This window comes from Acipenser ruthenus, chromosome 20 (assembly GCF_902713425.1).
Source record: "Acipenser ruthenus chromosome 20, fAciRut3.2 maternal haplotype, whole genome shotgun sequence".
NCBI classification, from domain to species: domain Eukaryota; kingdom Metazoa; phylum Chordata; class Actinopteri; order Acipenseriformes; family Acipenseridae; genus Acipenser; species Acipenser ruthenus.
Genome location: NC_081208.1, coordinates 3,779,808 through 3,792,177, shown reverse-complemented (window position 1 = coordinate 3,792,177; position 12,370 = coordinate 3,779,808). Strand labels below are relative to the sequence as shown.

The window sequence follows — 12,370 nt, the reverse complement described above, 5'->3', positions numbered from 1 at the left end:
GAAAAAATCAACAGATATTGTCACACAAGAAATGTGTATAAGTAAGGGCTTTAAGATGCTGAATGTTTTAAAAGTGCAACATGACTATGTAATAGGTCAAATGATCAAGTCAGTTTTGACAGATTATGCTTTTGTTTTCTCAGATCAGGTCTCCACCCAAAGTGACGAGGAAGGGCTCAGTGACACTTTGTAGTGGGAACGTGTCTGAGTAAACAAAGGTCCTCCGGGCAGCTGAAACAATGAGGCAGGTTACTGTAGGAACACAAACACCATCTCTACCTACTGGGATTACTCCAGGACACTGGAATCCACTTCTCTCCTACATTACTGGCTCGAGTTAATTGACCTGAAACAGATTTGAAATCCAGGGCTCAGATTTCATTGAATTCCCTTTGTGAAAAGAGCTTTTGTAGCTACAGACTCAGACTTCAGCACTGGAGCCTTAATCAAATGCAATCTAGATAGAATACCTACTGCAGTATCAGGGGTGGCACATATAGGTTACCACCCACACTGGCGTATATATACACACACACTGGTACCCAGGCTAATTGCAACCATGCACAGAAAGCATGGAGGAGAAATGATTTGAATGCACACTATACAGTAAGTATCAGTATTAACCAACAGCGTGGCTAACATGACCTTGGCATCACAGGTTTGTCTTTGATGCTCTTGATTCTTTGAATGGTGCCACCTGGTGAGTGAATTATTTTAAAGAGATTCAATGATTTTTCTAAAAGCGATACCTTATATCATCTGCTGTTACTAATATTTAATGTATTACCAGATTAATATCTTGGTATGTGTGACCTGTTTGATTAAGGTGGGGAAGCATGTTTGTGTTGCAAGAAATCAGGCCAATTCAGTTTGGAAGCAGAGTGACTGGGTCCCACTCTGAAGAATCACTAAGCTACCCTGCCTCCTTCAAGCTGAACAGCCTTGTGCTGAAGTGCTTATTATAGAGTATGCTTTGAGGCATTCCATCAACAAACAGTTTCTATACACTACAGAAACTACCTTAATTGCTGCAGTAATAATCAGGCAAGAACTGCACTTTTACACAATGAAGGAATTAACCACTCCACTCAATGAGAATGAATACTCTTTATAAGGGCACCCGATGCTGAAAACAATACACACAATTTTAATGCTTCAAGATTTCGTGTATAAACACTGAAGCTGATTTCTATATTTGACATGCATATCATTAACATTAGTTAAACGGTCAAGAAAAACTGTCAAGGTTTTACCTTGGAAAACGCATTAATGTTTAAAATACTGACATCCCTACAGTAGTATTTCCACACACACACACAGAAAAAACAAGTGCCCTGCATACTGGAACAAACACATGACTCATCAACCTGTTAGTCTTCTGTACATTGAAGTACATTTAATCCATTGCCTTCTGTAGTGGGAAATGTGAAAGAGACCTTCTGTTTGTGGGTGCGTGTTTCCTATTTAAAAATGATCAAAATAAAACCAGGAGACAATCCCAAATACTTGCAGCCAGGCAATTACAAGGACAGTGTTATATTCCAATACAAACAGACTCATGCACAGTAGCGATGAGTGAAGGTTGAAAGCAATCCAGCTAAAGAAATACCAATAGCATTGCAGTGCTTTTAAATGTCAGTCAGTAAATGTTTTTTTGTTTAAGGTGCTACTTCAGTATATTTGGAATTGCTTAGTGCTGTAGGAAGCAGCAATGAGAAACAGACCGTGGGACACTCACTTAGAACCAACTCCCACACCGAACAATACTGGGAGCAGTTAACTATATAAACGCGCCTATAAATGTTTTATGCAAGTTTGTGCACAGCCCTTGTTCCTCCCTCACTCTCAGTAATGACTCACTTTCAATCTAAATTAGAATGAAGGTGCAAGCAGTGGAGCCACTTCTCACTATGCAAATGCCAGAAGCAGGAGGTCTTTTATGACAAGTACAGAGCATCCCAATACTGCAGGCTGCAGCTCAGAGTACAGAGCATCCCAATACTGCAGGCTGCAGCTCAGAGTACAGAACATCCCAATACTGCAGGCTGCAGCTCAGAGTACAGAGCATCCCAATACTGCAGGCTGCAGCTCAGAGTACAGAACAACCCAATACTGCAGGCTGCTCTTATACTGTAGAGAGGCAAAAGGGCAAAAGCAATTCTTCCAAAAACCAGAATCTGTATCTGAACCTAAATTAGTCATTTATCAAGGTTTCTGCAGTATAAGCATTTTCATTCACTGTGCTTTTTTTTTTTTTTTTTTTTGGAATAAAATAACATCTTAGTCTTATAAATCATAAGTGCTGTACATAGAGCAAATCAAATTAATCCTGCAAATCATATTTAATATGTACTGCCATCAGAGTCAGGGTCAATTCCTGTTTTTCAATTCCTTTTTAAAATCAATTCCCAATCCCAATCCCTTCGAAGGAATTGGAATTAGAATTTAGATTTTAGAGACATCATTGTTGTGATTGTTCAACTGCTTTCATTTGAAGCCAATTTCATTGACTAGCAGTGACTTCAATGGAAGTAATCTGTTGCCACTGTGAGAAGCTTATTTTAACAGAACATTGCTAATTGCAATCTTGATCAATGTGTTGGAATTGATAAAAAGGGAATGAGAATTCTTAGATCTTTTTTCCATGCTGCACTTGTCTTGAAGGAGCGTAGTCTGCACATGTGAATTGCTATTGTGAGCTCAATTCCTTGTAGGAAGACTTTCTTTTAAGACGAGAAACTAGGTACTTTAAGAAAGATGAAATCCATGCTTTAATGTGCTTGTTTTTTAAGGCATGAAGATACTCAGCAGATTCTGCTATTTGGGATAATCCACATGATTTTCTAAGCTTATACAATAGTCTGTTTAATATACAGGATTATAGTTAATGGATTTTGTACAAGCCTTTGGTCTTCATGGTAGCAATGCAAGTAATTAAAGCCCACAGTCAGAAACAGTTCTTTGGTAGAAGGAGTGAAGAGAAAGGAAAATTGCAATCTGCAAGATACTGTATGCTTTGTAATGTACTGCAATTTAGCAATCTAATTTCCCCAGACCCAAGTCAGCGCATACGGTATAATTAATTTATAATGAACCATGGGCTCAAATTAGAAACCCACTGAAATTGAAAACCTATTCAGCTGTTACCTCCCTTTTCATTGCAAAGTGCCCACCACTTACCAAATGAATGACCAGGCTGCAAACGCACTAGCAATACAGCGGGAGAGAACATTCAAATAAACTACTTTACAACACAAGCCAGCTGGATCTATGCTGCCAGCAATGTTAAATAAAAAGGGATTTTAGATGTCATTTTGTTCTGTGTCAGAGTAACAGGGTGGAGGCTGGGCACAAACTGGCGAACCCGCACACTGCAAGCGAGCGTCTTAACCACTATACAAAACAGCCAGGCTCGTCTACAGGCGTGGTTTTATAGCTTTTAACAGTGCATCACACAACACTGCCACTATCCCAAAATAACTGCATATCTCTCTATTAGTAAAACTCGGCAAGGATTAGCCATCACACAGAGTAGGCACATGTTAGGCCAAACAAACTGCAGGCTGTGGAATACACTTGGCTTAGTTAATGTCCTGTATATCCTCTTCAGTCACTGTGTGAATAACTACACCACGTTAAGTTTCCTATCTATGTAACCATTTTATAATGCATAGAAGTTTTGGCATAGAGTTCACACAAACCGTTTTAAAATGTCTACAAATTCAAAATGTAAAAATCATGACCGAAGGGGATAGAAATGTGGGACTCCTCAATAAGCAAAGATCCAACCCAGCAGCAAGACTCTGAGAACCACGAGACCCCTGTGACAGCCCCACGTCAGCCTGCTGCCAGCAACCTTATTACAGCTTTCAGAACTCGGACCCCGGCTCCAGCTGCTTCATACCGAAAACACAGAGAAACACATTTTACAAATAGAGGAGACACTAACCCAGGACCTCTCACAAAACAAACTCGGAATGCATACATTCTGCATCGCAAAAGACAGAAGCTAGCTGTACCGTTTTCCTTTGGTGAAGAAATCTACTTCAATATCCAGGAATTGCCCTGGCAAATACACAAGCATAGGGACTACAATGGAGCTCGTTTGTTAACTCAAACGGATGATGGGACTTTCATTTTGTATTTCGTGATTTTTAAATTCGTTTTCTGGGTCCTGGAACTAAATCACTGATTTCTAAATGGGATGGGAATTCACAAATGCATGAACCAAGAAATGTATTTTAAAACCAAATCAGAACGAAAAAACAGACTTAACGATAGCTAATAAATGGCTCTTTTTTAGATATATCTCTCTATCTATGTATATCTGTATCCATGTTCTTACACTACTTTATCTCATTCCAGATATATAATACTCTCGGATGCACTCAGCGAGACAGTAAGTCTATCCTACATTGTGCAAATAAAAAGCACCCAATTACGTTTTAAACCTAGGAGGGTGCATCTCCACAGAGAGGGGAGTTGCAGGGTGCAGATGTGAGATAGTCGGTAGGGAGGTTTATAAGCCCTGTTGATTTAGAATTTCAATGCCAGCAACCGGCGAAGCAAAATCCCTTCCTCAGCACCCCCAGAGCAGCCCAGAAAACCGACGTGCTGGAACCCCTCCTCCCCTCCCTTCTAATTTAATGATTCGTGACCTTCAGCGAGCAGCAGCTGCCGCATACATTTGATTTAATCCCCCTGGGAGGGGGGGGGGGGGGGGGCGGGGGAGATGCAGCATCCAGAACTTATCTATTTATAGGGAAGGTTGGGCGCAACAGCACTTTCACTTGCTGAAAGAAATAAATAATAGGTAGAAAAATGCCATGTCCCATGCTTCAAGTGTTAGGCTTCAACTGACCTGCTACAGGGGGCAGAAGACTCTTCCTCTTTCTCTGCAGTACAATGGAAGCATGCCAAGATTACAGCCCTCTCCCCTGCACAGCCTGTTGTTTCTGTAGCTGACGGGACTCCACACAATAGAGGGATGTGGCTGCTGTTTGGCCCAGCTGCCTCTAGCTTCCCTGATGTTACCCAGCCCTTCAACTGCAGGCTTTCACTGAGTGACACTGAGCTTTTCTTATTTCTTTAATTGTTTTTTCCTTCCTCTCTCTCTCCCTGAAAGCCCCTTGAGATCCTTGCTTTAATGTTTTATTGGAATTCCACCTTTAGCAGCAAATATCCTGGAAGGTAGAAAATAGCAATACGAAATGGATGCATTGACAGCAATACGAGATGGATGCATTGACAGCAATACGAGATGGATGCATTGATAGCAGTACGAGATGGATGCATTGATAGCAATATGAGATGGATGCATTGATAGCAATACGAGATGGATGCATTGATAGCAATACGAGATGGATGCATTGATAGCAATACGAGATGGATGCATTGATAGCAATACGAGATGGATGCATTGATAGCAATACGAGATGGATGCATTGATAGCAATACGAGATGGATGCATTGATAGCAGTACGAGATGGATGCATTGATAGCAGTACGAGATGGATGCATTGATAGCAGTACGAGATGGATGCATTGATAGCAGTACGAGATGGATGCATTGATAGCAGTACGAGATGGATGCATTGATAGCAGTACGAGATGGATGCATTGATAGCAGTACGAGATGGATGCATTGATAGCAATACGAGATGGATGCATTGATAGCAATACGAGATGGATGCATTGACAGCAATACGAGATGGATGCATTGACAGCAATACGAGATGGATGCATTGACAGCAATACGAGATGGATGCATTGATAGCAATACGAGATGGATGCATTGATAGCAATACGAGATGGATGCATTGACAGCAATACGAGATGGATGCATTGATAGCAGTACGAGATGGATGCATTGATAGCAGTACGAGATGGATGCATTGATAGCAGTACGAGATGGATGCATTGATAGCAGTACGAGATGGATGCATTGATAGCAGTACGAGATGGATGCATTGATAGCAGTACGAGATGGATGCATTGATAGCAATACGAGATGGATGCATTGACAGCAATACGAGATGGATGCATTGACAGCAATACGAGATGGATGCATTGACAGCAATACGAGATGGATGCATTGACAGCAATACGAGATGGATGCATTGACAGCAATACGAGATGGATGCATTGACAGCAATACGAGATGGATGCATTGATAGCAATACGAGATGGATGCATTGATAGCAATACGAGATGGATGCATTGACAGCAATACGAGATGGATGCATTGACAGCAATACGAGATGGATGCACTGATAGCAATACGAGATGGATGCACTGATAACAATACGAGATGGATGCATTGATAGCAATACGAGATGGATGCATTGATAGCAGTACGAGATGGATGCATTGATAGCAATACGAGATGGATGCATTGATAGCAATACGAGATGGATGCATTGATAGCAGTACGAGATGGATGCATTGATAGCAGTACGAGATGGATGCATTGATAGCAATACGAGATGGATGCATTGATAGCAATACGAGATGGATGCATTGATAGCAGTACGAGATGGATGCATTGATAGCAGTACGAGATGGATGCATTGATAGCAGTACGAGATGGATGCATTGATAGCAGTACGAGACGGATGCATTGACAGCAGTACGAGATGGATGCATTGAGCGTTTCCAACGTCAACATTCTGTCTGCTTCCTGCAAAGCAAAATCTACCCCATTACGATTCAGGGATTGCGCAGGACTCTGTGAGGTTACAATATGAATGGTCGAGTCAGTTGAGCAGTTTCAGGGATGGAAATAAAACTCCCATTACTTAGAAGTTTGGATCCATTCCTGGTTTTACTAGGCATTTAATAAGACATGCCTGAGCTTGTTACCTACACGCCGTGGCTAATCAAGTTTGTCTTTGGCAACAAGGATAAACAATTAAAACACAAAGGGTGTGGCAGTACTGCTACTTTCAGATATGAAAGTAATTCTGTTCAGAGTGATTGCTGAACAACACACCACAGGTGCACTGATAAACACTGACGAATAATAAATACATTCAAACAGAAGCATCACACCCACCATATCCTTTAAACTGGAATCCGATGGTGGAGCTCAATTTGAACACATTACTGGATGTAATTATATTCTTTTCATATGGTGTGTTTTTTGTCTGTTTGTTTTATACAGAATGCAGACTGTGCTACAGCAACAAAGTAGAAGGATAAACACTAAACACAAGGCAATCCTGTTCCTGAGTCAGTGACAACTATCCAGACGATTACGTGAATGTATGTTACTTTATGTTTTTGACTAGGGCTTTAGAAGGCTGACAGACAACAAATTGAGCTCCTACTGTGCAAGCGATTCTCCCCAGTTAAGCTGCTAAATTTGCATGGGCATCCGTATGGCTGTGTCCATTTGTTGCATGTACTGTCTTATACAAAGGGCACAGTTCATGAAAACAATAGGGGGTTTACTAGATTGAAAATGTGTGACTGCTAAGTAGGTCATACCGTGTAAGAAACAGAACCTCAATGCTGGACTCAGAGATTCAGCTCAAGTTTCCCGGATCACAATCATAGCTTTGAGTCAGAAAGCGCTATGGCAACCCCATTATTTCACCATCCAGCAGTTTGTTGGACTTAGAGATTATCATGTTCAGCTCCAGTTTCCCAGATGTATATGAATTACAGTGAGGAAAGTTATAAGGGTACAGGCACTGCATTGGCTATCTTTGCACACTGACTCAGTTCTGGCATGTCTGAAGCAGTGCCTATGAAACTACAGCCAGAGTGATCTGCTCGGCTACACAAAGAAAGCCCTGAAACACTAGAATCCTGGTCATAGCACTCGTACAAACAAGCCACCCCTTTGCAATCTGGTCATGTACTGCACTGTGTAAAATGATTTAAGGATAATTGCCCTTGCATGTTTTATTTATTTATTTTTTAAAAAAACAAGCACGTATTAAAATGATGAAAACAATTGTACTGCACGAATGCTGCATATTATTTTCCGTTATGTTATGAAATTAGCTAGAAAACATCTTGAGAGTGCTTAAGAGGACTTGAAATATAGAACTTAATTGTTTGGTTTTAGTCGTGTGTAAAATTCCCAGGAGTTAATGAAAGACTGAAGTAAACGCTTTGAAAACACGGCAGGCAGTTCTTTATTCATGTAAACGACGTATTTTCTTAGCTTAAGTACAGCTTTCAGGACACTCAATTTTATCATAAAGCAGACCTCGTTTACATTCCAGTTTGATTTGTTACACCAAAAGCAGTTTTCAGGCAAGTGTGAATTCAAACAGTTAGTAATGATGCAGTGCTTAGTTTGCACTGTGGCAATGCAATTTGTACAGCCTGTGGACAAATATCCTGTTATTTCAGTGTTCAACATTAAAATGAAATATTGTTCCAAGATATTAGCAAAACAATACTGTAGTGAAAGAGATTTCTGGATCACTTCTGTTTAACTACATTTCAAAAGAGAATCATTACATACATACATGACAGTGTTCTGCATTATAAGAAATTGCATTGACCTCCACAGTTACTTTGCAATGCATTTTCTTCAATGTTCTGTAATACCAGCATGCTTTGGAGTCTCACCATCTACAGTATTGTGAGGGACTGACCAGCCAAGTACTTAACACTCATGTGGCTGGCAGCACAATACCCGGCTCACGCTTCAGCAGTGAATGCGATCTTGCTTTTCAGCAGTAACTGATTCGGGGGACTGAACAAATGTTGTCCCATCCTCTTCAGCTGACAACAGCTGAGGATCTGTCTTCATCTGTATCAGTTTATCGGAAGAGATTTCAGCAGTTCAGTGGCTGGGCGCTGCACCTGGCCCATGCCAGCTGAGTCTGTACCATCAGTACTTGGGTTACCAGTAAACCAGAGGAATGTGCTGGGTTTAGAGGAAGCAACTCGTTCTGGGAATAAAGCGTCAGTCAGCAACTCCCACACCGCCCCCGTTGCATGGGTCAGACAGTAGCCTGGGTGTGAACAGACTTTCCCAGTTTTAAAACAAAAAAGCTTGCTTCCGGCCAACTGCCCATTGCAAGTTGACCAGATTTTGGGGAGTTTGCACTGCTTCTGTTATTAAAGACCACCCCTTAATTCAGTTCACGTGACAGTCTGTTTTACAGTTACTGTCGCAAACATAACACTTTATAATGACTATTCCAGTACACATGTGAGATTACCAGTAATATTATGAATAACATCGACGAGTTTTGTTGGCAAGATGCAAATTACACTACGTAAGCATTTTTTTTTTATTCATCAAACTGAATAGACACGGACCAGCTGTTTACATGACGATGTGCTACAGTTAACCATAGTGCGTCAATTCAACTATCAAATGAACTTTGATTCGTTTAAGTAACTTTGATTTCGAAGTTAGTTTTTGGGCGGGTGGAAACAATATCACAGCAACGCTGTTGTTTTCTATTATATTTTTACCCCGGCGTTGTTGTGCTTTGTAAGCGTAACTTTGCATTAAAACCGAGTCAAATGCTGTGGAAAAGTCATTATTTTATCCAAAAAACTAGGAGCTTCCTGTGTGAATTTCACACAAACCCCAATCACATGCTGTATCGTCGCGAATTAGTTAAAATTCAATCAAATTTCAGTGTAAAAACTAAAAGCGTCGAAATGCAGAAACAAAACACGATTAAAAAAAACCCAGAAAGCGCAGTTAAGTTAGGCGAAAGACTTCTGACTTTCGTACAGATAATACAAGGAGGTGAAACGGGATCCCAAACACAAGAAGTCGGATGGAGGCTGCAGACAGACAAAAGCCTACTAGGCTTGAATGAAGTTCCTATGCAGGCAATATCCAGGTACCGCAAGGATCCTGTGCAAACGTTTCCCATTTAAATCCCTCTGTAAACGTCGATCCCGTTACAGTAAAACCCTCAAAAGAGTATTTAAAAATAAATCAACAGGCATAATATTTTGGACACTTACCACTACTGTTTAAGATGTGTCTTCTCTGTGTTTTTATTTGAATGGAGTGTATTGTTGCTGATGAGGAGTCCTGTTTCCGGGGTCACATCCCGACAGTCGGCGAAAGCGGGTTGGAGCTGAAAGACATTGAATCAGTTCCTGCCGGGGCGTGGCGGCCGTCTACCGCGAGGGGGCAGTGTAGTAGGAGAGCTGATGAGAGGCTTTGCAGAAAGGTGCAAGACCACCCGTCCTAATAAATGAAAAATAAATACATAATAAAGTAACAACATCTTCTAACTCTTCATAAGCCATACAGCTAATTCAGCTATTCATATGATGGTATTTTATTAACTAAACTATGCTTCATATGTGTTAGCTAGCATACTGTTTTCACCCAGTCTTATATTCCATAGTTTTCATTTTTGTGATGTGTACTTTAAGTTGGTGTCAGTGTGTCTACATTTCTTAACATTTTCAGACACCACATCCTAACAAATAGAAATGGAACAGTCCCCCCCCCCCCCCCCCCCGGTACAATGTCTCTAGTGGACCATGTGAGTGAATCTGACACAGGAAGCATACATTTACAATGAAGATCAGTCCAGGTTTTCCCAATTCAATAATTGGAGGATCAGTGACAATGTTTCTAATACTAAGAGGTAAGAACGTTGATTTTAACCCTGTCATGCATGAAATATTCATAACAACTGACAATAAAGTAGTTTTGGACTAATGATAAATACATTTTTCACTGAAAATGTTTAATTTTTTTCCCTATTGCTTTACTGTATATGGGGAAAAAATGGCATCCTCATATGAGGTCATCATGCATTTGCGTCTTGCATACGTCCTCATATAAAGACTAGAAGAGAGTTTTTTTGTATCTGTCCCTATATGTATGGGGTTGAACCCTGTATCCAGTTACACCACTTCTGTGTAGCAGTCAGCTAAATCCAGTTTCATTCTATAGAAGAAACTACAAGAAAATAAATTGTTCACGAGTGTTCTAGTAAACTGTTCTAGAGAGACATGTGACCATTCCTCAATGAGTACAGCCTCTAATTCCTTTAAGGATGCTAAGGGTGGAAATGCAATGCTGTCTGTGCTCCAGAATGGCACACAGAGACACTTCTTTGCTGTAGCTTATTTACTGTGATGCTCTGTATAAAATTAGCCATGAATATCTCTTGTCAATTTCCAAGGAACAAATGTCAGCCTCCCTTGTTCCCATTAGAGCAGTGCTCAGTATGGGGCCCTCTCTACACATCATACTAATTGGGAGATAATTAGAGGTTGCGGAGAGAGAGACTTGAGTGTGCTACCATTACCCAGCATGCAGTTCTCTAATGAGTTTAGTCTGTATTGTGAAGTGAAAAGCTACACAGCACTGCATACAAGCCGCTGTTACACTGAGCACTTATGGGAACAGGCTTTCAAGTGTGTACAACATTTGTCAGTCTGTATAGTATGAGAGACAATACCTTTCTTTCTCAAGAACCCTTCATGAAAATCAATAGAACATACTCATGTGCCTATTCCATGCTTCAATAGCAAGTGACGTTCATAGTCTGTTTGAGTGTGGCAATACTGGTTCATAGTGTGTATGTAGCTGTAATGGAGTCTTACTATAGAATATTACTGTTGTGCTGCATTGCGGGTGACGTCGCTCTGTGTGCATTGAATGGCTGAACCCATTTAATGGATGGTTACACTGCAGCTTCCACTAATATCACTGTCACTGAAAAGAGCTGGGAAAATAATGGGAATACAATTTCCATACAGACTGGCTTCTACATTGGAGTATAATGCTTGCTTAGTAACATCTTGGGATCTTTTCCCTTGCTATTGCAAATAGTCAACCTCAGCATACATAATAAGATCAGAATAATATCAATCAAAATACAAGCCAGTGAAATATGCACATGAGCTCAAATGAATGTTTAACATTATGTAGGCACATTTGTATTCCTATTTGGTCTGGGTGACCAAATATGCTACAAGGTGCAGGTTTCCAAGAATCAAGTACAGTAACTCAGTACTAAATGAGGCTTTAAGAGAGCTAATAAAATCGTTTGATAAATCTTACCTCACTCATGCCTCACTCTCAGGAACTCTGTTATGCCTGCACATCCTAGGTCATTTTCGGGTGTCTTCTGGGTTAAAGAATGTTGCTGGCTGAAAGTATGTGTTTCTTTCAAAACTGCACCTTTAAAGCCTTTATAATGAATGGCAGTGCACAGCAGGTTAGAGTTTGAATGATTTTGTTTGCTACAATCTGTCTGGTTTCCATTTTACCACCTAGCATCCCAGTATGTTAAAGCTCTACTAATATTTCATTTTGAATGCAGTTTTATTTGCTGTGCTTCACATTTTGGTCAACAGTCAACAGTGTCATATGTTGCAGAACTGTTTTTTAGTATGTATCTGATATCCTGGGTAT

At 40.5% G+C, this 12,370-nt stretch overlaps 1 protein-coding gene across 2 annotated transcripts in view; it reads right to left on the bottom strand.

The window, feature by feature from the left end:
• The window catches only part of LOC131698830 (beta-catenin-interacting protein 1), a 29,279-nt gene extending 19,117 nt beyond the window's left edge, over positions 1 to 10,162 (bottom strand). The window contains exons 1-2 of one of the 2 annotated variants that reach the window (XM_058993195.1): positions 9,952 to 10,162; positions 284 to 346 (exon numbers count right to left, since the gene is read on the bottom strand). The gene's annotated coding sequence lies outside the window, so the exon portion shown is untranslated. The remainder of the gene's footprint in view (positions 1 to 283; positions 347 to 9,951) is intronic. The other variant, XM_058993194.1, reaches the window with a different exon arrangement.
• Between the last annotated feature and the right edge of the window lie 2,208 nt (positions 10,163 to 12,370).